This window comes from Pelodiscus sinensis, chromosome 2, assembly GCF_049634645.1.
Source record: "Pelodiscus sinensis isolate JC-2024 chromosome 2, ASM4963464v1, whole genome shotgun sequence".
NCBI lineage: Eukaryota > Metazoa > Chordata > Testudines > Trionychidae > Pelodiscus > Pelodiscus sinensis.
Genome location: NC_134712.1, coordinates 152,858,552 through 152,882,350, shown reverse-complemented (window position 1 = coordinate 152,882,350; position 23,799 = coordinate 152,858,552). Strand labels below are relative to the sequence as shown.

General features: G+C 41.6%; 1 protein-coding gene across 10 annotated transcripts in view; it reads left to right on the top strand.

The window, feature by feature from the left end:
* FHOD3 (formin homology 2 domain containing 3) overlaps nt 1-23,799 on the top strand; it is a 590,681-nt gene that overhangs the window by 64,514 nt on the left and 502,368 nt on the right. The window lies entirely within an intron of this gene.

The following is a 23,799-nucleotide window of genomic DNA, read 5'->3' as shown; positions in this document are numbered from 1 at the left end:
TAAAAGTCACTGGGTTGTCACTCTCTATATACATGATTAATAACATTTAATTTACATTCTAATTTCAAATGAACTTTGTTTTTTTAAAACCATTTTCTTAGCATTGTTCACAGTGAGACCGTTGTCAATGATAAATATCTCCCACTGAAAAACACTGAACATTAGAAACAGCATTTGTAAGGATGTTAAATTGCGGTTATCTGGCTAATCATGTAGTCGATACAATTTGTATTGACTACACAATTAGTCTATAAGGGCTACTCTGCAGAACCGTAGTGGGGAGAGCTCCAAACCAGAAGAGTGAATAGTCAGTACTCCACTGGACTACCCGATAAGTTTATGCTTATCCGGACTTGCTAGGTACTTAGTTATTTATGTGATAGAGATATAACAGAGTGTATTTGCTGCGGTCTCAAAATGTTACAGATTTCTTTCTTTGCTGCATTTTACTTTATCCCAAGATACTATTGTGTGTACTAACAAAAGGATTGTAATTACATTGCATAAACAAATAAACTCAAGTTTAAAGAAACTATAAGATTATCTAGGGTTTCACTGGAGTTCTCTCACAGCTCATACAGGAAGGTCATTTTTCCCCAGGCATTCTTTGCCTCCCATTAGCTTCTCTATTGTACTTTTACTGACTTAACTCTATAGTAGCTGCTGTCTGGGAGTAGCACAGATAAGCCATTTCATGGACATATCTTCAAGTCATGGGCACTCGCTTGGCCCCACAATATTCCAACATCTTTATGGCTGACCTTGAACATTTCCTCAGCTCTCGCCCCCTAGCACCATTACTCTACTTACGTTACATTGACGACATGTTCATTATATGGACCCATGGAAATGAGCCCATTGAAGAATTCCACAGGAATTTCAACAACTTCTACTCAACCATCAACCTTAGTCTGGACCAGTTCACACAAGAGGACTACTTCGTTGACTCAACAATGCAATTAAATGATGGCCACATTTCCACCGCTTTATACTGGAAACCTACCAACCATTATACTTACCTACATGATTCTAGCTTCCATACAGAATACATCACACGATCAGTTGTTTACAGCCAGGCCTAAGATACAACCAGATTTGTTCCAGTCCCACAGACAGAGACAGACACCTACAGGATCTCTATCAAGCATTCTTAAAACTGAAATATTCACCTGGGGAAGTGAAAAAAACAGATTGAGAGAGCCAGACAAGTACGCAGGCATCAGCTTCTTTAACATAGACCCAACAAAAAAAATGAGAACACTAGTCATCACCTACAGCCCCCAACTTAAACCCCTCCAGTGCATCATTAACAATCTACAACATATCCTGGAAAACGATCCCTCACTCTCACAAGCCTTGGGGGACAGGCCAATCCACGCCTACAGACAGCCCGCTAACCTAAAACAAATTCTTTCCAGCAACCATGCATCACACCTGAAACACACTCACCCAGGAACCTACCTGCAATAAACTCCGTTGCCAGCTCTGTCCGCACATCTACACAAGCAACATCATCACAGGACCTAACCACATATAAGCTACCATATCAGAGGCACGTACAACTTCACATCCACTAATGTGATATTTGCCATCAAGTGCCAGCAATGCCCCTCTGGCCAAACCGGAAAGTCTGATATATTGGCCAAACTGGACAGTCTCTACAACAAAGGGTTAATGGACACACATCAGATATTCAAAATGGTAACACACACAAACCTGTTGGGGAACATTTTAACTTGCCCAGACACTCATTAGTGGATCTAAAATTACTATTCTCTTACAAAGTAATTTTAGGGATCAACTAGAGCAGTGTTTCTTAAACTATGTTCCGCGGAAGACTGGTGTTCCGTGAACAACTCGCAGGTGTGCCGTGAGCTCTTCTTTTTTGTTACTTCTTTGTTTTTGTCTTTTTTTGTGTGATGACAATTTTTTTTGTGGGGGGAGAAGAAAATTTTCATAGGTGATCCACATAAAAAATATTATTGTTTGGTGTTCCGTGGTCTCAAAAAGTTTAAGAAACACTGAACTAAAGAGTAAGTCTGCAGAACTGGCCTTCATATGCAAATCTTACACTATCATGGCTTGAACAAAGATATGAACTGGATGGGCTAACTATCGGGCACTTAACAGCTCACTCATTTAACACGGACACTTTAATTGACAGGTTAGGGTTTTTTTGTTTCTTTTTTGTTTTCCTTCCACTTTCCCCTCTTTTTCTGCTTTATATTTGAACCTCTGGGCTTCTTGCTCTATATTTGTGGGTTGTGCCCATGAAAGATCATGATACTATCTATACATTTTTTTGGTTAGTCCCTACACAGCACCCTTAGCTCGAAATAAGATACACAATTTGCGCTACACAATTTGTGTAGCTTTATTTTGAGTGTATTTTGAAATCGCTTATTTCATAATTTGGCACTGTCTACACAGTGCCAAATTTCGAAATAACTTGCTATTCCGAAATTCCCCTTAATACTTGTGGAATGAGGGTTACTGGGAGGTTGGAATAAGCTGCCTGTTATTTCAAAATAAAAGGCTGCTTCAATAAATGCAGAATTTTTTTTTTGATCTGAGGAAGTGGGTCTGGCCCACGAAAACTCATCATCTAATAAACCATCTTGTTAGTCTTTAAAGTGCTACACAGTCCTGTATTTTGTTTCAGCTACACCAGACTAACACGGCTACATTTCTATCACTATTTTGAAGATACTGGCCTCCTATGTCTTTTTGATTTAGAAAATTAGGCTTAGTACAGTACCTCCTATTGCGTAGCAGAGCCTGCTATCAATTGGGAGGCATTATAAAACAGTCATTTAACATTCTGCTCTACTGTTTCTTGTATTGCCCATTTTTTGTTAGGGATTGCTCTTTTCCTGACTTAGAGAATGGGGCTAGTAGCATATGTCTCCCTTAATTTAGGCTCAGTGCCCCCTTTGAATTAATGGGTGTAAAAGATATCATATCTGTAGATAGAAGGTGCTATTATATAAGTGCAAACTTATCATTAACATTTCCTAAAAATATTTTACGTGAATACTTTAAATAGCACTGAGACCATGAAAGCAATTAACTAATTTGTTAAGTTATAATGCGATGTGAAACCACAGTTGGTTTCAGTGGAGTATACTGTTTTACACCAGCTGAGTATTGTGTGCCGCTGAACATTTCATTATTATATTTTGCAGCAAAATAAGTTGTCAGAAAAAAATAACATTTCTGAAACTATACTGATGGGCAGCCTTTTCTCTCACCTAGATAGGTCTATATCTGGAGTAACTCTACTGGCTACAGGGATGTTTCTCCAGATCTATACCTGTGTAAATGAAAGCAGAATTTGACTGATCCAAAGGAGTTTCAGGGAATATCACCTGTTATGAATAAATTAGTCGGAAAGACTATAAGACTTGAGAGAGATCTTCTAGTCACTGTGGATAGTCTCTGCAGACACCCATTCAGTGTGCATCAGTAGTCCAAAAAATTGATAATGTTTAGTACTGTTAGGAAAAGGATAGATAATAAAATGGAAAATATCGTAATGCCAGTATATATAGCTATAGTACGCTTACCGTGTGAATGCTGTAGGTAGTTCTAGCTACCTTATTTCAAAAAAAGATTTTAGGACTGCAAAATATACAGCGAAGGGAAAAAAGAATAGGTGTAGAACAATATCCATATGAGGATAGATTGAAAAGACTGGAATTGTTCAGGTAAGAAAATAAATGTAAATAGGAATGTGAGAATGGTCTATAAAATCATGAATGGTGTGGAGAAAGTGGGTAGGGAAGTATTATTTACCCCTTTACATAAAGGAACACCTAATTAAATCAGTAGGCAACAGATTTAAAACCAACACAAGTATGGACTACTTCACATGACATGTGGTCCACCTATAGAACTTATTGCCAGGGAATGTTGTGAAAACCAAAAGTGTAACTAGGTTCAAAAGAATTAGAGAACTTCGTGAAGGATGGGCCCGTTAATGACTGTGGGGTAAAATGATCAGGTACATAACCAAATGCGCCAGGTGTCTCTAAACCTCCAACTGTTAGAAACTAGGACTGGACAATGGGCGGATCTCTTGGCATTGTCCAGTTCTTTCCCTCTGAAACATCTGGCACTGGCCACTGTCGGAGAGAGGATTTTGGGCTAGATGGGCTATGGGGCTGATTCAATAGAGCTATTCTTATGTAAGATACAGAAAAGTTTTGTTGCAGGAAGTCTGATTTTGCTATGCATCTTTTATATCAGTCAAGAAGTAGTATTATAGTTCTGATTAGGTAGGGCTGAACAACAACTCTGTGTTTTTTATAATGAAATCTACCATATATTTTTTTCAGTTGCCCTGTAACTATTTACTTGCCATTCATTTAGACTCTGTATAATTTGAACAAACCTAATTGGCAGTGAGTTGGCAAAATCTTTGTTCACTCAATTGTAGAGTTTATTGTTTCATTTGTTCCTGCTTAACATAATCACCTAAAAGAAAAATCCCTCCCTCCCACCATCTCAAGAACAGTGTATTTTTCTATAATTATATTATAATTTTCTTTGTCAGTAGAAAGGAGAGGAACAGCAGCCAGCGATGGGGGGAAGGAGGAACAGAGAAGAGGAGCAAGCAGGCGTGGGTCCTGAGGGGAAGTGGCAGGCTAGAGCAGGGCCTTGGGGAAAAAAGCAGCACAGGGTTGAGGTGAATGAGTGGGGCGAGAGCAGGTCCGGAGAGGTTTCAGCATGCTTGCTGAATATCTGGTTTTTAAATATTACAAAGTTGACGACCCTAGCAGTACGTGGTTGTCTCATGACTTTTGGTTATGATGTGGGTGGTCACTTGCGAGCACATTCCCTACTGTCGTGGACACAGTGGTCAGTTAAGTTCCCCATTGGTTCTTGCAGCAGACTAAGTTTCATTCTGATTAGGGATTACGGAAGCCGGTGTGAATGTGTGCTTTTGCTGGAAGAAGAGGGGATTGAGTCAAGCATGGCTGAGCTGTCCATCAAAGACATACATTCCCTTTCTTGACTTTCCCGTCCTCTGCATGCCAGTTGTAGTCATCATAACATTAAACTGTAACGTATTGCAGAACGTGGTGCTCTTTCTAGAGTATCAGGTAGTGACAGTAATCAGGATTGCTGTCTGTCATCTGCAGATTGCCACAAGTAGTTCCTGTTCCTCTTGGAGAAGTTCTTTGGTCTATGAAAGTCAGAAGTACTGTAGCTCTTTATCTAAAGCTTATTTCACTATACTTCATTGACCAGATACTGCATTGATTTGTGCTCTCTAGATATATTAGGTATGTATGTACACAATGGAAAGGATTAATAACATTCTCCAAGAAAAAGGACAATGTAAGTTTTGGTTAGTTTGTTCTTGAATCTCTGTGAATCTATTCATCCACAATCAAAATATTTTTGAAAGAAATTACGCATGCCTGTATACAGGGTTGGAAAACTAACCAAACAAAACCCGGTTACATATGGTGAATATAATAGAAATCTTTGCTGAGTAGATGCCAACAATATTTACAGAATCCATCCAGTCTTTTTTTGTTTTAAGTTTTTATCCCTGAGGGCTGTGAAGGAAAGCTTCAACAAAATGTGTGCCAATGCAGTTTTATCTTCCTGAATCTGCAGTTTTCACTGCTGCCATTTAGAACTCTGTGGGCAGCTATGAAACTACCAAGAATTTCAGATCACTTAAACACGCCATTTCTGCTTGGGACAGTTAGGCATAGCAGCAGAGACAATAACTGGAACTATCCACTATGGAGGAGGTCCAAGAAATGGTAGTTGAGGAGGTTTATTAGTGAAGACACATTATAGCTACCTTCGCAGAAGCCAGGAGTAAGTTGGATGAAAAAGAGATTGAGGGCTTCTCTACACAAAGATTTAGTGCACATCAAACTGGCAGTCAATCTACAATACATTTGTTTGCCATGTGCTATCTGACCAAGTAGAAAGAGAGGAATCAGTGAGAAGTTGTAATGTAGGGGGGCAGGGAGAGACACAGGGTACATAGAATAGAGGAGGAGGTGTTGCCAGAGAAGTGGGAAGAACAAAAAAAATTATAGAGAAGAAGGTAGAGCACAGTGTAGGGGAATAATGAAAAAGGGGAGGAGAGAAAGAAAAGAGGAAAGCTTGTCACTGAAAACAACCCAGAAACAATAGATCAGGATTTATTATTGTTGGTAAGAAAAAAGTGGAAAAGGGTAGAGTAAAGCTAGATAAGAAATAGAAGTTTTAACAAAAAAACTAAAGAAAGATACAGTAAGTTCCATTTTAAAAATGTTTTTAAAGGAAAAGTTAATTGACAGTGTGTTAGAATTTAACAATCAGTGTGCAACTCTTTTCTTTTATACCACTAAGGGCTTGGCTTTGGAATCACAGGTGTTTTTCCCCCACAAATAGGCTTAGCCCTTGGCATATTGAACATTGGATACAATTTTTCAAGTACTATACATTTACACACTTTCTTTTTCTGTTTCTTGAAAATTATTTTATAGTTGCTTGAGAAGATACCATCTATTATGTGAAGACTGGTTTAGATTGGCTTTTTCTAAAAAGCAGCAGGAACAGATAATTATCATTTTTTCTTTGTTACTTTGCTATATTGTATACTAGTAAGCAAGAAGCTTAATGAAGTTTATGTATTCATACTTGAATATTATGGTCCAATTTCTTTTTAAGGGCATGTCTTAAACTCTAATGATAGCATGCAAGGTACACAGTCCAAGATTTAGGATACCAAAGCATCTTCCAGTAGCACTGCATAAATGATGGAGACTCCTCAGGGAGTAGCATGATATGATTTTTATTTAAAAGAAAGATTGTATTAAAGTGTTTGTGACAAATCATTCTAGCATCAAGGAGTCTTAGGGCAAAACCGTGCTCAAAGTTTTACTTTTTGCACTTGTTATTACCATTAGGAAAGACAAAGATGCAAAATTAAAATAATATATTAAAAAGATCCCAAACCTTCGAATGCATCAAAAGTTGCAGTTATAGCAGCTAAGCTTAATTTTTTCCTGTAGTGATGCACCGTGAAAAATGAGTCAATTTTATTTATGCATAAAAAATGATTTAATCTCATTAGTAACCTCAAAATGATTTAGTAATGGCAATTTGTTCTATACAGGCAGTCCCCGGGTTACATACAAGATAGGGACTGTAGGTTTGTTCTTAAGTTGAATTTGTATGTAAGTTGGAACTGGCGTCCAGATTCATCCACTGCTAAAACTGACCAGCGGCTGACTACAGGAAGCCCCAGGCAGAGTTGCTCTGCCCTGGGCTTCCTGGAATCAGCCGCTGATCAGTTTCAACAGCGGCTGAATCTGGACGTCTGGGACAGAGCAGCTTAGGCGCTGCCGGGTAGGTCCCCACAACGCCGCACCTCAGCTCTGCGGGGACCAACCCGGCAGCACCCCAGCAGCTCTACCCCAGGTGTCCCCAAGTCAGCCACTGCTGAAACTGATCAGCGGCTGATTCCAGGAAGCCCAGGGCAGAGCAACTCTGCCTCGGGATTCCTGTAGTCAGCCGCTGGTCAGTTTCAGCAGCGGCTGACTTGGGGACGCCTGGGGCAGAGCCGCTGGGGTGCTGCCAGGTTGGTCCAGTAGCACTGCTCCTCGGTGCTACTGGACCAACCCAGCAGCACCCCAGCTGCTCTACCTCCAGGTGTTGGCGAGAAAAGCCTGGTCTGCTGGTTGGGGGCGCACTAGCCGCGCCCCCCCAGCAGACCAGGGAGATGCGGGCGGCGGGACCGCCGAGACGCGCCATGGTCCCGCTGCCCGCGTCCTCCGCGGCTTTGCTCCGCGTCTCCCTGGCAGACTAGGGAGACGTGGAGCAAAGCCGCGGAGGACGCGGGCAGTAGGACAGGCCAGACGCGTCACGGTCCCACTGCCCACGGCGCGACTGGGCTGTCCCGCTGCCCGCGTCCTCCGAGGCTTTGCTCCGCGTCTCCCTGGTCTGCTGGGGGGGCTACCCCCAGCAGACTAGAGAGACGCGGGCGGCGGACCCCTGAGACGCGCCGCGGTCCCGCCCGCATCCTCCGCGGCTTTGCTCCACGTCTCCCTGGTCTGCTGGCCCGCCCCCCCCTCCCCCTCACCAGACCAGGGAGACACGGAGCAAAGCCGTGGAGGATGCGGGCAGCGGGACCACGGCGCGTCTGGGCTGTCCCGCAGCCCGCATCCTCCGGGGCGAGAAAAGCCCCGTTCGTAACTGCGGATCCGACTGTGCCAGTCACTGCAAAACATGATTCAACTTTCTGATCCTAATCTACAAGACACTTTGTAGATTGGCATTTTGCTGCCTTTAGAGAACATCCTCTGTGATTTACCAAGATACTTGTGCCCCTCAGCTACATGGAACCTGGACAGAACCAAATTCCAGCTGAAAGGCATCAGCAATAGCAGCAGGACCCTAGTGGTGAAATCCTTTCCAGAAACATCACTTTAGCTCGGGGTAGGCAAGTTACCAGATCTGTACCACTGGATCAGTCAGCCTAACTACAAGTAAGGTACATGTTTAGTCCTGAGAAAAGAAGCCTGAGTGTTGATCTGATAACAATCTTCAGATATGTCAGGGGCTGTTATAAAGGAGATAATGATAAATTGATTGCCATGTCTGCTAAGAGAAGGACAAGAAGAAGTGGAAGCCTCATCACTGGAAGTTATTAGGAATAGATTGGACAGCCTGTTGAAGACGGTGTGGGTATATTGGCCCTGCCTTAGCACAGTGGGCTGGACTTCATGACCTCCTACATTTCTATGATTTCCTATACTGCTGTCTAGATCAGGGTTTCCCAAAGTGTAGTTTGTGGCCCAGTACCAGTCCTTAGGAAAAAAAAAAATACTGGTCCTCAGAAAAAATTTTGCGCACAATTCTTGGGAGAGAGCCCGCAGCGGCATCATCTCTGCCGGGCATGCTCCCCGGTGGTGGGGTCAGATCCGGTGGATGGTAGGACCCAGGGAGAAGGCTGTGTGCTGTGCGCACCGACGTAGAACGCCCGGCGCTGGACGCAGCTGGGGGAGCTGGCGCAGGCTAATAAAGCGGCCAGGACGGGGGAGGGGCGGAACATGGTTTCACCCATGAATGCAGGCACGACTGGGGGAGAGGACACGGGATTACTCACCCGTCCTCCAGGGCGCGCACGAGCCAAGTCACCTATCAGGCCTGAGAGGGACCTTCTAACCTTACTGGTCCCAAATGGGGGCGAAGTAGATACCTTGGAGTTGGGGTCGGGAAACCGCCCAGGGCACTGGAGGCTTTGGGAGGACCAGAAACAATTTTTTTGCTATTCATCATTTGCTTAATGAATATGCAAATAAATGTTACCGGTCCTCCAAAAGCTTGTGAATGGGTTTACTGGTATTCAGTATCAAAAAGATTGGGAACCACTGTAGAATCTAGATCAGTTACCTGTTATGGTTTCTTTTCTGCACTGGAAACAGTCAAACAAAGCAAGCATGCAAACAAACTCTCAAAAAGCCACCAGGCCCTTTCCTCCTTCTTCTGCCAACAAAAAAAATAACAGCAACAAAAAATGCAGTGCTGGTGACAGGAAGACAATCGTGCTGGATTTAGTTTCTTTTATGGAATGAAACACAACTACATGATTACAAGTTATTAATCAAGCAATCACATTGTGTGTGAATGTAATCTGTGTTCAGAATTAACCATGTGAATAACTGGTAATAAACTCACTTAAAGTGATACTGTGGATAAGGTCTCTGTTTCTGATTTGTACTCCCAGTCTTAACACCAGCTGATTAGTCTGGCAATTAAGATATTATGTAAAATCTAATATCTAGATTCCAAACCAGTCAAGCCACATCCACAGAGAACACATCAGGCAGATGCACCATAGCTCTTCTTGCTGGTTCAACTTTGTGATCACACATCTTCTTGTGAGGGTTTGAAGAGAAAGTTAGCACCTAAACCTGAGGAGATCTGACATTCCTTTACATGTAGGTGACACTGACACTTTATTACTGTTGTTAACCTGAATGCTATATTGATGACAATGAAGCCGAGTGTGGAGTCATGGGTTCTGTGCACTCTTAAAGCCATCATGAAATTTGACTCTGTACTAGATGGGAAAATCCTGTAGGGACTGAGTGGGAGGCTTCTTATCTGCCACAGTAAACATTTCAGCCAAATAGCTACTTAGAACTCATTCAGGAGGATGAGCAGCTCATTTGGCCCTGGTCTACACTAGGGCTTTATTGTGAAATAACCCCTTTAAGTTGAATTTCTAAGCAGAGCATCCACACTACCAAGCCTGTTGTTTAGAAATAATGGGCCACTTATTTCAAAATCTATACCCCTGCTTTCCTTGGGGAATAATGCTAATTCCAAAATAGTTATTTCAAAATAGTGTTAGTGTGGATGCTCCGGTGCCACTAATTCAAAATAACTACTCCCCAGAGTAATTTGAACGCTTTTACTCCCTCTTGCTTCCTGGGGTTCTAAGTCGAAATAGTGTGTCCTCGTTACTGGAGCTTGCCTCAGACTAATTTTGAGGCTTCCCAATAGTGGGAATGTGCTATTTCGATTTTGCAAAATCAGGAGTTAAGTCAAATTTAGTTATTTCAAAATAGTTTTCTAGTGTAGACATGCCCTTGCCGATGGACAGTTGAGAGATGGCTTAGGGTGGGGAAGCGTCTGGAGGTAGCCATTAAATGGAGCATAGCAGATAGTTCACTGGCTCTCTCTCTCTCTCTTTGCCTCTCTCTCTTTCCTCTCCCACAGTGGAGGAAAAATGCAGCTTTTGCTCAAAGATCTAACAAACATGCTGAAAAGCTTTCTTTCTTTCTGAGTATGTCTACACTACCACCCTAGTTCGAACTAGGGTGGTAATGTAGGCAACCGGAGTTGCAAATGAAGCCCGGGATTTGAATTTCCCGGGCTTCATTTGCATAAAGCTGGGCGCCGCCATTTTTAAATGTCCGCTAGTTCGGACTCCGTGCTCGCAGCTACACGTGGCATGGACTGTGTTGTGTTGTGTTGTGTTGTGTTGTGTTGGTCTTTCTTTCTTTCTTTCTTTCTTTCTTTCTTTCTTTCTTTCTTTCTTTCTTTCTTTCTTTCTTTCTTTCTTTCTTTCTTTCTTTCTTTCTTTCTTTCTTTCTTTCTTTCTTTCTTTCTTTCTTTCTTTCTTTCTTTCTTTCTTTCTTTCTTTCTTTCTTTCTTTCTTTCTTTCTTTCTTTCTTTCTTTCTTTCTTTCTTTCTTTCTTTCTTTCTTTCTTTCTTTCTTTCTTTCTTGTGCGTTTTACTGATTGCCAATAGTTAGTTAATGGAAAACACAGTTTGCAAAATTATGTCTGTCATATAAATGGCTTTTCTTCCGTATCATTTGCATAGTAAAACGGCCTACGAAAATATTACTTTACTTAGACATTTTACTCAGTGTAAATCACTAACAAACCAAAAAATGTGTGAATAATCCTATCAATATTTTTTAGCATTTTTAGAAGTGAAGACTGATGTGACATTCAGATTTATGCTGAAAAGTGATTTAAAAGTCCTCTACTTAAGGCTGGAATTGAAAACATTCATATTATAAAAATTAAAGTGGTAGCATTGTTAACATAGTGTTGACTTAATGGTTGCGTTCTTAGTATGGTGACCACCGATCTCCTATTTGACAGGACTGTCCTTTATGGTGACCACCTGGCCCTTATTTTTAGATGTGCTGAAATTCATTAAGTACCATTTTAAACATTACATTGAAGCTTATGAGACTGTACCATATGCTTGAGAGCAAGAGAAATGTACACACATGAGAAAAATACCTGCAGTGCAATAGAAAGAGATGTTTCCCTAAAACATCTTTTAAAACAAAGCTACCTTAACTTTCATGTGGTTTTTCCTTATTTCCAAAGGTGGTCACCCTAGTTCTTACCCAATTCCCTACTGGAGAATATTTTATTTGGAACGTTTGAAAGAGCAGCTCTTGATCACTGGAAGTATGTTTCTAAATCTAGTATATAAACAAATGTCTTGCTTTCTGGATAAATAGGGCTATGTGAAAGATGTGTTAAGAACCCCCTGTGATGTCAAGATGACTCTTGATTTTGTTATAATTTATAAATGTCCATTCAGATTGAAAAAAGAAATCCAAGCCTGAGCTGATGAAATTATAATTTAGACTTGTCTACACACACAAAATTGGACCAGGGTATCTTAAACTGATTTTTTAAACCAATGTAGTTAAATCAGTGAAAAATCTTTTTCAGACAGTTATTTTGGGTTATGGGTGGATTATTTCAGATTAGTTTAACTCTTTTTAAAAAAAAATAGATTAAAAAAATGGAAATAAACTGTTCTTTAACTGAAATAAGTGTTTATAGATGAACTTGCTGTGATGTAACTAAAAATACCTTTTGTTAAACTGGTGCAAATCTGATTGTAGGCAAGGCCACTAGTGAACCTGTAAAAAGTGGAATTTATGAGTAACTTCACTGCCATTATATGAATAAAAACCTGAATTTGTAGAGCCTTAACATGTACCATGAGTTGAATTACAGTAGTTCTCCCTCTGTGAAGGAATTGATTGGACAAATCCACATCAATTCAACATACTATTAACTTATTATTCACGTACTGCTCAGTATATGTTTTATGCTATATGAAGTATAAATTCTCTAATATATAATTAGTATATATCAAGATCACCACTCAAACAGATATGGAATAGAAGAGGCAATGAAAAAAAAATATTGACCCAAATCACCCAAAATATGGGAGGATTTTTTATGAAGCAATGGCAAATTTGCTTTATGTAATTTTGACATTTCTGATTATTTAAGATAGCCTCAACCAGAACACCTAATTCTGGCCTATTTAAACTGGTGTTTTGGAGAAGGAAAGTAATTTCTGTTTAAGATAGTAGCGGTCTCTTTATGGTATATTCGGTTCATAGCTTTTGGGGATCTGTACTTCATAGCTTGTTTCCTGAGAAATTATCAACTTAATTGAAGAGTGCTAAAGTATGGGTCTTTCTCTTGATATATATTGCAGTGTGATCTGAAGTAGAAAGGAAAAAAAAATTGGATAATCTTTCATGAACAACATTTTTCTCCTACTTAGTTTAATTGTCTAAGCATTTGGATGATGAAAAAAAGTTGACGTGCTAATGAGTGTTCTAAGTCAGAATTTTATGTAATGTACTGCAACTCCCATACACTGATTAAAAGAAGATCGCTTCTGAAAGATCACATAAGTTCTCTGCTATGACTGTTCCTTTGTTCAGTGAAATTCAGGTACCATGCCTCACATGCCTCTTCTGTGGAACCAAGAATGTGCACTGTACAGTTTGGAACGCTAGGTATTTGTATGGATTCCTCCCCTGGAGAGATGGAAGCATTAAGCTGCTCATTACTGCACTATGTGGGACTGATATATTTAGAGTAAAGTTTCACTTAAATATACTTTATACTGCAGAGTCTGCAGCAAAGGCCTCCTGGGAGCATGGCTGCTGGCTCTGCTCCTAGGTAGGAGGCTTCGCTGTACCAGCAAAGCTGCCTCCCTGGAAGCAAGGAAGAGCTTCACCGATAATATTAACCAACAAGCATCAGCTTATCAGGTTAATTGGTTAAATTCTGACGTCCCTGTTGCCCACAATTCAAGGATATTGATAAATTGTAAAGGGTTCAGAGAAGATCCATAAGAATGATTAAATGATGAGAAGCTATGCCTTATATTGGTAAACTCAAAGAGCTTGGGCTATTTATATTAACAAAGGGAAGGCTAAGTACTGGCTTGATTACAGTCCATGAGTATCTACATGGAAATACAAGTATTTAATAATAGGCACTCTAGAGTGGCAAGAACGATATCATACAATCTGTCACTGGAAGTTGAAGCTAGACAAGTTTACATTGGAAATAAGGAGTACGTTTTGGAGCTGTCAGTCATGGTTAATATATACAGTTAACTCAAAACAAATGAACATTTTTTAACAAGTGTTAATCACAGCCCCTTACAGACAGGACTTGACAGTGGCCATATGGGGACGGAGGGATCAGTTGTATCAGTGAGCAGGAGGCAGCTGGGAGAAGAGACTCTGAAATATCCAAGCCAAACATGTAGATTATCAAAGTGTCTCCCAAATTCTCAGAGCTGCTGTCATGCCCTCTCCTCCTGTGTTAATTATTGACTAGGTTTGCATGAGAGAAGGGATGAGGGCAATTGCCAGTGGCCACGAGGAGGTGAAGCAAGGAAAGGGTGCTTTGGAGCCAGTGCTACAGGACTTCACTCATGTGGTAGCTAGGGATATAAAATCCCATTTAATGGGTCAACATATTGTTTAACCAGTTAACTGATTAAAGGGGAGAGAAGGCATATGGGTCACTCCAGCCTGGCTGGAATGGCTCCCTGGCCCACCGCTGTACTGGAGCGGCCGCATCACTGACAGTTTTTCAAATTTGATGTTTTTCTAAAAGGATATGCTCTTGGAATTATTACTTGTTTTCTAGAAGAAGTCAAGCTAGATGATCACAATTGTCCCTTCTGGCTTTGGAATCTAGGAATCTAGGAAAAATTAAAGTGATTCCTTACCTGTACTGGACAAGAGTCTGAAATTTATCTCACCATACAATGAACAAAGCTTTCCCTGTTTGTGCTTCTCTTTGGACCATACTGTAGTGAAACGAACGCCTTTAAAATTAGTCTTCTCCATTCCCAACTCTAAGGGTACGTCTAAACTACATTGCTCCATCAATGGAGCCATGTAGATTAGGCTGATCGGCAAAGGGAAATGAAGCCGCGATTTAAATAATCGCGGCTTCATTTAAATTTAAATGCCTGCCACGCTGAGCCAACAAACAGCTGATCAGCTGTTTGTCAGCTCAGCGCGCTAGTCTGCACGCTCCCCTTCCGACATGAAAGCCCTTTATTGACCTCCCCGGTAAACCTCATCCTACGAGGCATAACAGAGAGGTCGATAAAGGGCTTTCAGGTCAGCGTGGGAGCGTCCAGACTAGCACGCTGAGCCTAAAAATTTTTGAAAAATTGTCAGTGAGTGAATGTGTATAACCATTAAATGTTTTGGGGGGCCATTGGAAGGTAGTTATTTAATGTGGGAAACTGTGCTATAAAAACCGTAGAAATCATGAGCTTCAGGGGTAGTCGAGTTAGTCTGTACCGGATAAACTTAAAAAACAACAAATGGTCTGGTAGCACTTTATAGACTAACAAAACATGTAGATGGTATCATGAGCTTTCGTGGGCACAGCTGAATCATGGTGATTCGGATAGCAGGAGGCTGCAGGGAAGGACTGCAGTGAGGAGGCCTTGCACATATACTCAGATTTCTGTTTCACAGAGTTCACCATTCAGAGAACAGATGACCAATCTTTTTTATTTCAGTGTCATTCTTCATAATATGTCACAACGGAAGAGACTTCTGTTTGGGCAAAAATGATCACTTTGTGGTGAAGCTTGGGAATGACTGTGGCCAGAAGTAATATATCAATGCACAGTAGTAATGAGTGATTAACGGAGCAGCTTATGTGTTATAAAACATATGTGGAGAAACTTTCTAACATTTTGTTTGGCATGTCATTTAGAATTTTTTCCTCTCCTGTCTTCCCCGATTCCCCCCCTGCTCTCCCCCCCCCCCCCCCGCAAAAAAAGAAGAAAGCTCAGCTTTGATCTAGCTATTTTTGGTAGAGAAAATAGTTATAAAGGCCAGTCAGTGTATATCTGAAGGGGCAAACATTCTCTCTACTGTATAAATTTCTACATCATTAGTGGATGAGTCTTGGATATAGAATCAAATTTGGTGGACACTTACCTGTGTAGGAAAAAGGTATTTCTTCTGCATGACTCAGTGTCATTTTGCTTTCAGTTCCATTTATGAATAAAGCTTGCGGTGCAACCTATATATAACTAGAGAAGCAGTCCTTAAACCTTTGGGCAGGACCCCAAAGTGGGTTGCAGCCCCGTTTTAATGGGAGTGCAAGGGGTGTCATTAGACTTGCTTGGGCCCAGGGATGAAGACCAAGCCCCACTACCCAGGGCCAAAACCTGAGCACCACCTGCTGCGGCCTAAAGTCAAAGGCTTTAGCCAGGGGCGATGGGAATCATACTCTGGCTTCAGCTCCTGGTGGTGAGCGTCGTTTTATAGCCCCCCCCATGTTCAGGGCTGAACCTTTAGGCTTTAGCTCTCCCTCCCCTGCCCCCGGGTGACATGGCAGGCTTCACTTTCTCTTCTGGGGCCTGTAATAATTTTGGTTGGGAGAAAAGTGTTGTGGTGGAATGAAGTGTGAGAACCCCTGAACTAGAGTATATGCTGAAGAGAAAGAGAAGTTAAATGAGGGCTGCCAATCACATGGTGAACAGCATTAAAAATTCTACGGAAAAAATTATACAAAAATGTTTCTGGATGAATTAACCAAATTAATCTTACTTGATTGACTTTCTCACAAGTTTATCAACATTACTTGTCTTTTCTTTCCTTGCAATGTATGATTTACACTTTGCAACTGTAGGATGTTACCTGAGTGATTTATCTCTTTTCTTTCTAAATAGCATTTAGAAAATTGTCCAAAAAACACGTGTGTCCAGGAGTCATAATAGATTTGTTTTTCTCCTCTTTTGCTTCTGTCAGCTCAGGAACATTATGTTAAATGAATGGGGTGAAAAAGTGTTACAGGAATATGATACAGACATATTAGGGTTATCTCTATTGCAAGTCTTTAGATGAGGAGGTTAGAGAAGAAAGAAAAGCCTCATTAAAATCATTTAAAGATGAGTAGTGTGTGTGTTTGGAACGTGACAGCCAGCAAGAGACAGAAGAGGTCATTGATGCTGAATGGGCAACAGCTTGTAATATATTTCAGAGCCTTAGAGGTGAATCTTGGCATTTAATAGACTTCTCAAGCTCCTTTGTTTCCTTATGGAACAAAAATGTAAGGAACGAGAAAGAGACAGCTAGATTGTGATATGCTAAGCTGTAAAGAGCTTCAAAAAGGTTACTTGTTTTGATAAGATTTTCTGGTGACTTTGCAGAGAGATTTTTAATTTTCTCCCCTTCCCCTCCAAAATAAGGCCTGGCTTTCATAAAGCATGGTTTTTTGATTAAACATCAGAAGTGTTATCACATCTTTTGAATCCAGAATTGAGTGGAGAAACATGTTACCGTGGAACTTCAGTCAAACCATTGCTTTAACAGCTTTGAAATCAAAGGCTAGGATTATGCTGTCTGATTAGCGGCAGGTTTCAGATATACTTTTCTTTTTGTGTGTGCGCGTTGGCTTTCAGCTCTCTTGCAAGGATCACTTGATAGCCTCGAGCACTTGAACTCTGTCTGAAGTTCCCATATTTTAAACTCAGTAGGGAAAAGGTAGCTTTTTGCTGACAACATGGTGTACCCTAGAGTATGAAGTTAATTGGATTGTGACTAGATTCCCCTTGGTTGGAATGCAACATTTTCACTTATTGAAAGTTCAAGTGTCAGTGAGGCGGGATAGTGCAAAGGCCTCTGTATATAAGATTTGTGAGCTCCAAATTAAACAATGTATAATCCAGTACATAGCATCATGAAAGAATGTACTGGAGAGCAAATGTCCTACTCTCTATTGATATCTTGTTGCAATAAATTTGTTTCAAATAGGGTGAGGCAGCAGTTCATGTTTTCCACTGAGTAAAATATTTTCTCTTAGGAGCCAGTGGGTCTCCCTAGATCAGGTGTGGACAATAACTTTTGATGGGGGGCCGCATTTGGTAAGTGTCAAGGGCCGCACTCTTCCATGGTATTAATGGAGGAGGTCTGGGGGTCTGGGACAGAGGTTGGGTGCAGAAGGGAGCTCAGGGTAGGGGACTGGGTTGCAGGAGAGAGTGTGGGGTCTGGCAGGGAGTTTGGGTAAAGGAGGCAGTTGTGACCTGGGTTAAGGGATCGGTGTGTAGTGTCCAGAAAGGGGGTATGAGTGCAGGAGAGGATTCTCCCCAGATGGAGGGGTATAGGTTCCAAGAGGGGGTTATGAGCTGAGGAAAAGGTGCGGGGGTTTGTGTGGTGACCTGGGTCAGGAGGGGTTTGTGACCTGGGACAGGGAATTGGGGTTCAGAGTCTGGGAGAGATGAAGAAGGTTTGGGTTGTGACCTAGGGCAGGAATTTAGGAGGTTCGTCGGAAGGTTGGAGGCACTTAACCTAGGCAGCTCCAGGCCAGCTGCCCAGTGGGTTCCTTAGGAGGGGTGCCTGCCATGCCTCCACATGCTGCTCAAAGTGGCCCTTTGTGCACCATGTGCCCCTTGCGGGAGGATCTCTGTGTGTTGCCTATGCCACAAGCATGGCTCAGGCAGCATCCATTGGCTGGAAACTGGCCAGTGGGAGCTGTGAGAATGTGCTGGGGGAGGTGTCAATATGTGAAGCTTTGCCCTCCCAGGGCACATGCTGCACAGAGAGCACATGGTTCTCTGTCAGCTGTGTTAAGCTGCTTTAAACATATTTTTTCCACCTCTGCCCTAGACAGTGGGGTTTGTCTGTAGATGCCGTTTCACTAAGCTGTTCCCATTCAAAACAATAAACATTGCTAGAGGAGAAGAGCAGTGTCTACCGAGAAACCTGAATACCCTGAAAGGCTCTTATAACAATGCAAAGCAGTGCTGTGCATGTGTACCTGGAATGTTTTTCCTGAATGTAGTATCTGTTTTAGATAGTTTCCATGGCACTTAGGTAGTAATGAATGCATAACTGTCATGTAATGTAGCATCAGATTAAATAGGCTTTATATACTGGCCTGTAGTAAAAATGTTTTCTTTGTCTACCATATGCATTACTTAAGGGTTAATTACAGTTAATTTCTCTTCCTAAACACATGCCCTTCAAAGTCATGGCTCCTGCCAGTTTATCCCAGTGGATAGCTTGATTCAGAAACCCACCACTATGTTTCCTTTGGCAGTGGTCATGAAGCATGACAGAAGTTACATTTGATTCTCCCAAGAGAGCCTCCTGTCAAGCTAAACTGACATTTGGCTGTTCTGATATTGTTACCTGATTCTTAGCCATCCTGCAAGCAGGATGGCTGGGAGTGATAAGCAGATACTGAACCTAAACAAAACAGTAGTAGTGACTGAATAAAGGGGGAGAGGGAGGGGGAATCCCAACTCCAAACTGATATAAAGATGTTGAGGTGAGTTTACCACAACATTCTTAACTCCTTGCTTCTTTTGTTAAGTCAGAGTGGAAGGTAGAGTGTAAGCCTTGATTTTTGTACCAGTAACTATACCTAGCATTTATGTGGAGCAAACACTTCACAGATATTAGCTAATAAACCTTCACAGCGCTCCTGTGAGGCAGGTAACGAAGGAGTATCCCTGTCTTATAGCTGGCAAAGAGAGAGAGACGCGTCAAGCTACTTGGCCCAGGACATGCGGTAAGTCGCTGAAGGAGCCAAGTTTAGAGTTCAGGACCTCCTGACTCATACTGCAAGCACTCTGCTGCTTTTCTTGGTGCACGTTCGAGCATTTGTATTTGTTTTTCTTTATAAAGCTAGGGGATTTTCTTTCTTGGGAATCCTCCAGAACAGGCGCACGCTTTTTAAAACTCCTCCTTTCTCAAGGCCAGGTGTGATCTCTTTGGCCAAAGACAGCTTGAGAGGGCTCTTGCCAAACTCCATTTTTGTTGTTAGCCAAGTAAATTGATTGTGAGCAGTGTGAGGTATTCCTTCCTAGCAGTAACTCAGTGCACTTCTTCTATAGTGATGAAGCTTTTCACATACAGGGAAGCAAGAGCTCAGGACTATGTCTAACATAGATCTCCAGCATGTCAGTGATGAACGTCGCTGTGAAGTTGGTTGTAGTAATGACCTACTTATAGCAAAAGAGCTATTACAATGTAGCCTTTGGTGGGATTTTGCCTTGAAAGATTCTGATGAATTTGTGCAGCACTTTAATCTTCAAAAATAGTCTAAGATTGGCATCACATGCTGGAGCAGGCTTACCTTGTTTAAATTTGGGAAGAACTTGGAAAGCATATTTGCCTTCAATCTCAATAATTGGTTCAGAACCCAGGCTTGTAGATGGCTGATGCACCCACAATATTGAAGCCGAAAAGCATCACAAGAAGTCGTCTATTGAACAAGGTGCTTCTGCTACAGACCCTACCATTTGCTATCTGACTCCTAGCCTCATCCCTGGTTCCTGACTTCAATCCAGCCCTGTTCCAGGCTCCTGCCCTATGCCTTTTTCTGGTCCCTAAACCCTGTCTCCCTGGTTTCTGACTACTCTTGTTCTGTCCCTCTGCTGTGGCTCTTTGGCTTTCAACTCAGGGTGAATGTTGGCTTTGGTGTCATTTTCCATACGTCCATGTTTCCAACTTTTGGTTCTGAAACCTACTTTCTGATTTCAGATCTGATCACCAAATTAGGCTGCCCTTTCCCCATTCACTGGTACAGGTAGGATCTCCCTGGTCCTGCACCCTTGGGACCTGAGCAGTCCCGAATCATGGAGTTTGCCAGATCAGAGGAGGTCAGGGCTCCTGTCAGCCCTGCTCTTCCACTTCCCCTGCTGCCCCCCGCATTGCCGGGACTGCATTCCCGTCTGGGGATGGGGCTGTGTCCCCCATCGCACTGGAAGCACCAGGCCCCGCTGTCTCTGGCCAGGGCTGTGCTCACTGTGCTGGGCCAGCCCTGACCCGAGATGCTCTTCTGGGTACTGTGGCGAACTCTGTGATTTGGGACCTCTTCCAGCCCAGGTGGGGCTGCATTCCCTGCTCTGCTCACTCAGCCAGGGCTATGCTCCTGGGTGCTGGTCCCACTGCCTGCAGCTCCAGTGAGGCTGCACGCCCCGCCACTAGCCCCAGCTGGGAGCTCTGCTCTCCACCACACCGGCTAAGCTTGCTGCTGCTGGGGCTGCACTCTCCACCGCCAGCTCAGCAGCCGGCTCTTAATACATTTAAAAGGCTGGTGAGGGGACCTGGTGCAAGCCAGGAATCAGCTGTCCCAGCTCTCGCTGTCTCCTCCTCCCCCACTGCATTTCTGCTTTTTAAATATATTGAGAGCTGCAGGCTCTTAATACATTTAAAAGGCAGAGGCTCAGCATCTGGGACTGGGCGGGAGCTGGGAATCAGCTGATGAAATGACCCTTAAATTCCTTAAATGCAAATTGTGAGATTTTATGTAACTGATGTATCTCTAATCAGAACCAAGAAAAGTGACCCGTATAGGTGTTCGTTTGAAAATAATTTCCCATTTAATAAAGGATACAGTATTAATATAAAGCAGAGATGGAAAAGAAGTGGCCATTCCAGTCTTGGTCTTTTTTCTATAAATTAGACAATTGGCACTTTTTCAGTCTTTAGGAAAGGTATGAGGGACAGTGGTTTCAACTTAAGCTGTTTATCAATTTATAGTTTTGAAAAACCAGTCAAGCCAGTAATACAAAGCCAATTTCTTTCAGCCTCCACTGCCTGTTAGTGAGGAACAAATGGGCTGATCCCCAATTCCTGTACAGTATCACAATGGCATTAAAATGACTGACTGTATACTCTGGCTCATACCCAAGAAGGTACTAGAGCATGTGCCTGAGTGCTTGCCTGAGCTGGTGTCTTTATGCTAAGGTTTAGTGTGCCTGGCCCTGGAACCACAGCTCTATATCTTACATGATTGTGGAAATGCAGAATTGCCTGCCAAATAGATCTCTTTCCAAAGAATTATGCTCCAGTGATTAAGCTTTTATTATTGTTGTCATGTTTCTTATCTTCAAGGATATGAAGATTAATCTTAAAAATATAAAGTGAGCATAAGCCAGTGCTGTGGTGTTTTCTACAGGGTGCAAATAGTCTGAAGCAGTCTAAGGGGTATGGACTTTGTTATATATTACAATGGGTCATTAATTTTGAAACCTAAATATGACAATTTCATTTTAGTAGACTAATATACTCTCTTCCCATAGTCCCAAACTGTCTTGCATGCTAATCCAGGTGCCAAAATCCCCAACTGTGCCCTGCCTGACTGCCAAAACCTCCAACTTCCCTCTTTCAACTTCTTTGATACAGATATTTGCTGTCCATGCAAAAATTGTTTGGCACATTGAAGCCTTGGATTGTGAAAACAAAGCGAATGTAGTTACGAACTAAATAACACAGGGACCACTGCACTCATTTTATGATTCATTTTTATATGTGAAGTAATTAAAAATCTGCATTTCAAATATTGTAATTGAACGTTGCTGCAGAATTTCTAGGTTGCAACACCCAGGGTATTGCGGAGTCGTAAACTCTTGCCGCACAATTTATGTCCCTCTTGTGATGGAGTGCACAAAGCCTTGCTATTAACTCAACAGATATTCTTCCAGCGACTTCCACTTTGGTTATTCTTTCAGTTGGGACTAATGCCCTAAAATGGCTTTACTTTTTCACTTGAGTGTTTATAGTGTTAGTGTACTAAGAACTACTAAGGCAAAGAGAGAGCTATCCTCAATTTAATTTATTGGATAATAGAGCATGTCACTATATACTACAGGCCGAAAGTGCTATACGTAATCCTACAATAGACTCTTTTACCCTCCTATTGTGTGGCAAACATTTTTATTTAACCCCACCCAGTTAGATGAAAGACCATGTCAACTGCTCTGGGATCCAAACCAAGACCCTCTGATGTCAAAGGGCTAATGCTCAGGCCATTGAGCCATTGCAGCCTTTTAATTTCCTTTGTTTTACTTCAACATAAATTTCAGAGCCCAAAGGGTCCAGAATTTTGAACTCTGATCCCCCTGACACCCTCCCCCACCTAGATGAGTAAAATCAGAAAGAGAGAAATGGGAAAGAGTTTCTGTTTTGTCTTGTTTAGAGGAGTGACATTGAAAAGGGCCCGTCCAAAGCAGTATAGCTTACGTTCAACAAAGCATTTTCCCAGTAAATGACATTCACTCTCTACCTCATTAACCTCACCTAAGAAAGAAATCCATCAATAATCAAAAGACTTCTGTCTTAGAAACAAAGCATATGTATTTTAGATCTGGTATGATTTATATTTTGAACAATCTTGAGGAGTAGAATGCACCCAACTTCTCGATATTGTGTGCTACATATTTCTGGTAATCAGAACATATATCAAGTCATGTGCATACATCAATTACCTAATGAAAGAAAGCTGAGAAATAAATCATTGAGGGGATGTAATAACTAAAAAAGTGACTCTCTTTCACAAGTAGCTAACTGTGAATGTGAGAACTAGGTGGAAAGTTGGATCATTTGTCCTGTTAGAATGAAATACATTTTATTTCCTAGCATTTTTAACTAGGGAAAAAATCTGGTAACCATTATGTCTTATTTCCTCAGTCAAGGGATATAAGCATTATAGTCAGATAACATGTAAATATAAATTTAGTTGTATGCTTTATAACTCCCCCAACTCTTCAAAGTATAGTGATCTTTCTTATTAGAGACATGAAGTAATGGCCTATCCAAAGCTCTTTTGAAGTCAACAGAGCTATTTCCATTGAGTTCATCGTGTTTGGATTAGGCTCTAAATGAGGTCAGTTAATAAAATGTTCTGTAACTGTCCCCGTTTTGGAGTTTTTTGCTTTTTATTGTATTTTTGACGGCTATTTAGATTTATGCATGCCCATCAAGTCCAGGATTAATGTTTCAACAGCATTGCTAATTCTCCCTCCTTGCCTGTCTGAAACTTTGGAAATTCAGTGTGATTTAGGGGAGGCTGCGTCAGGATTAAGATGTTGAAACTCCTATAATCTAATAGTGGCTTTGCTACTGCCTCATTATACATATTGTTTCTGTGGTGCGTTAGGTGGGTCCCAAATGTAGTTTTGTATTGGAACAGAAGTATAATTTGCAAACTTTGAAGACTG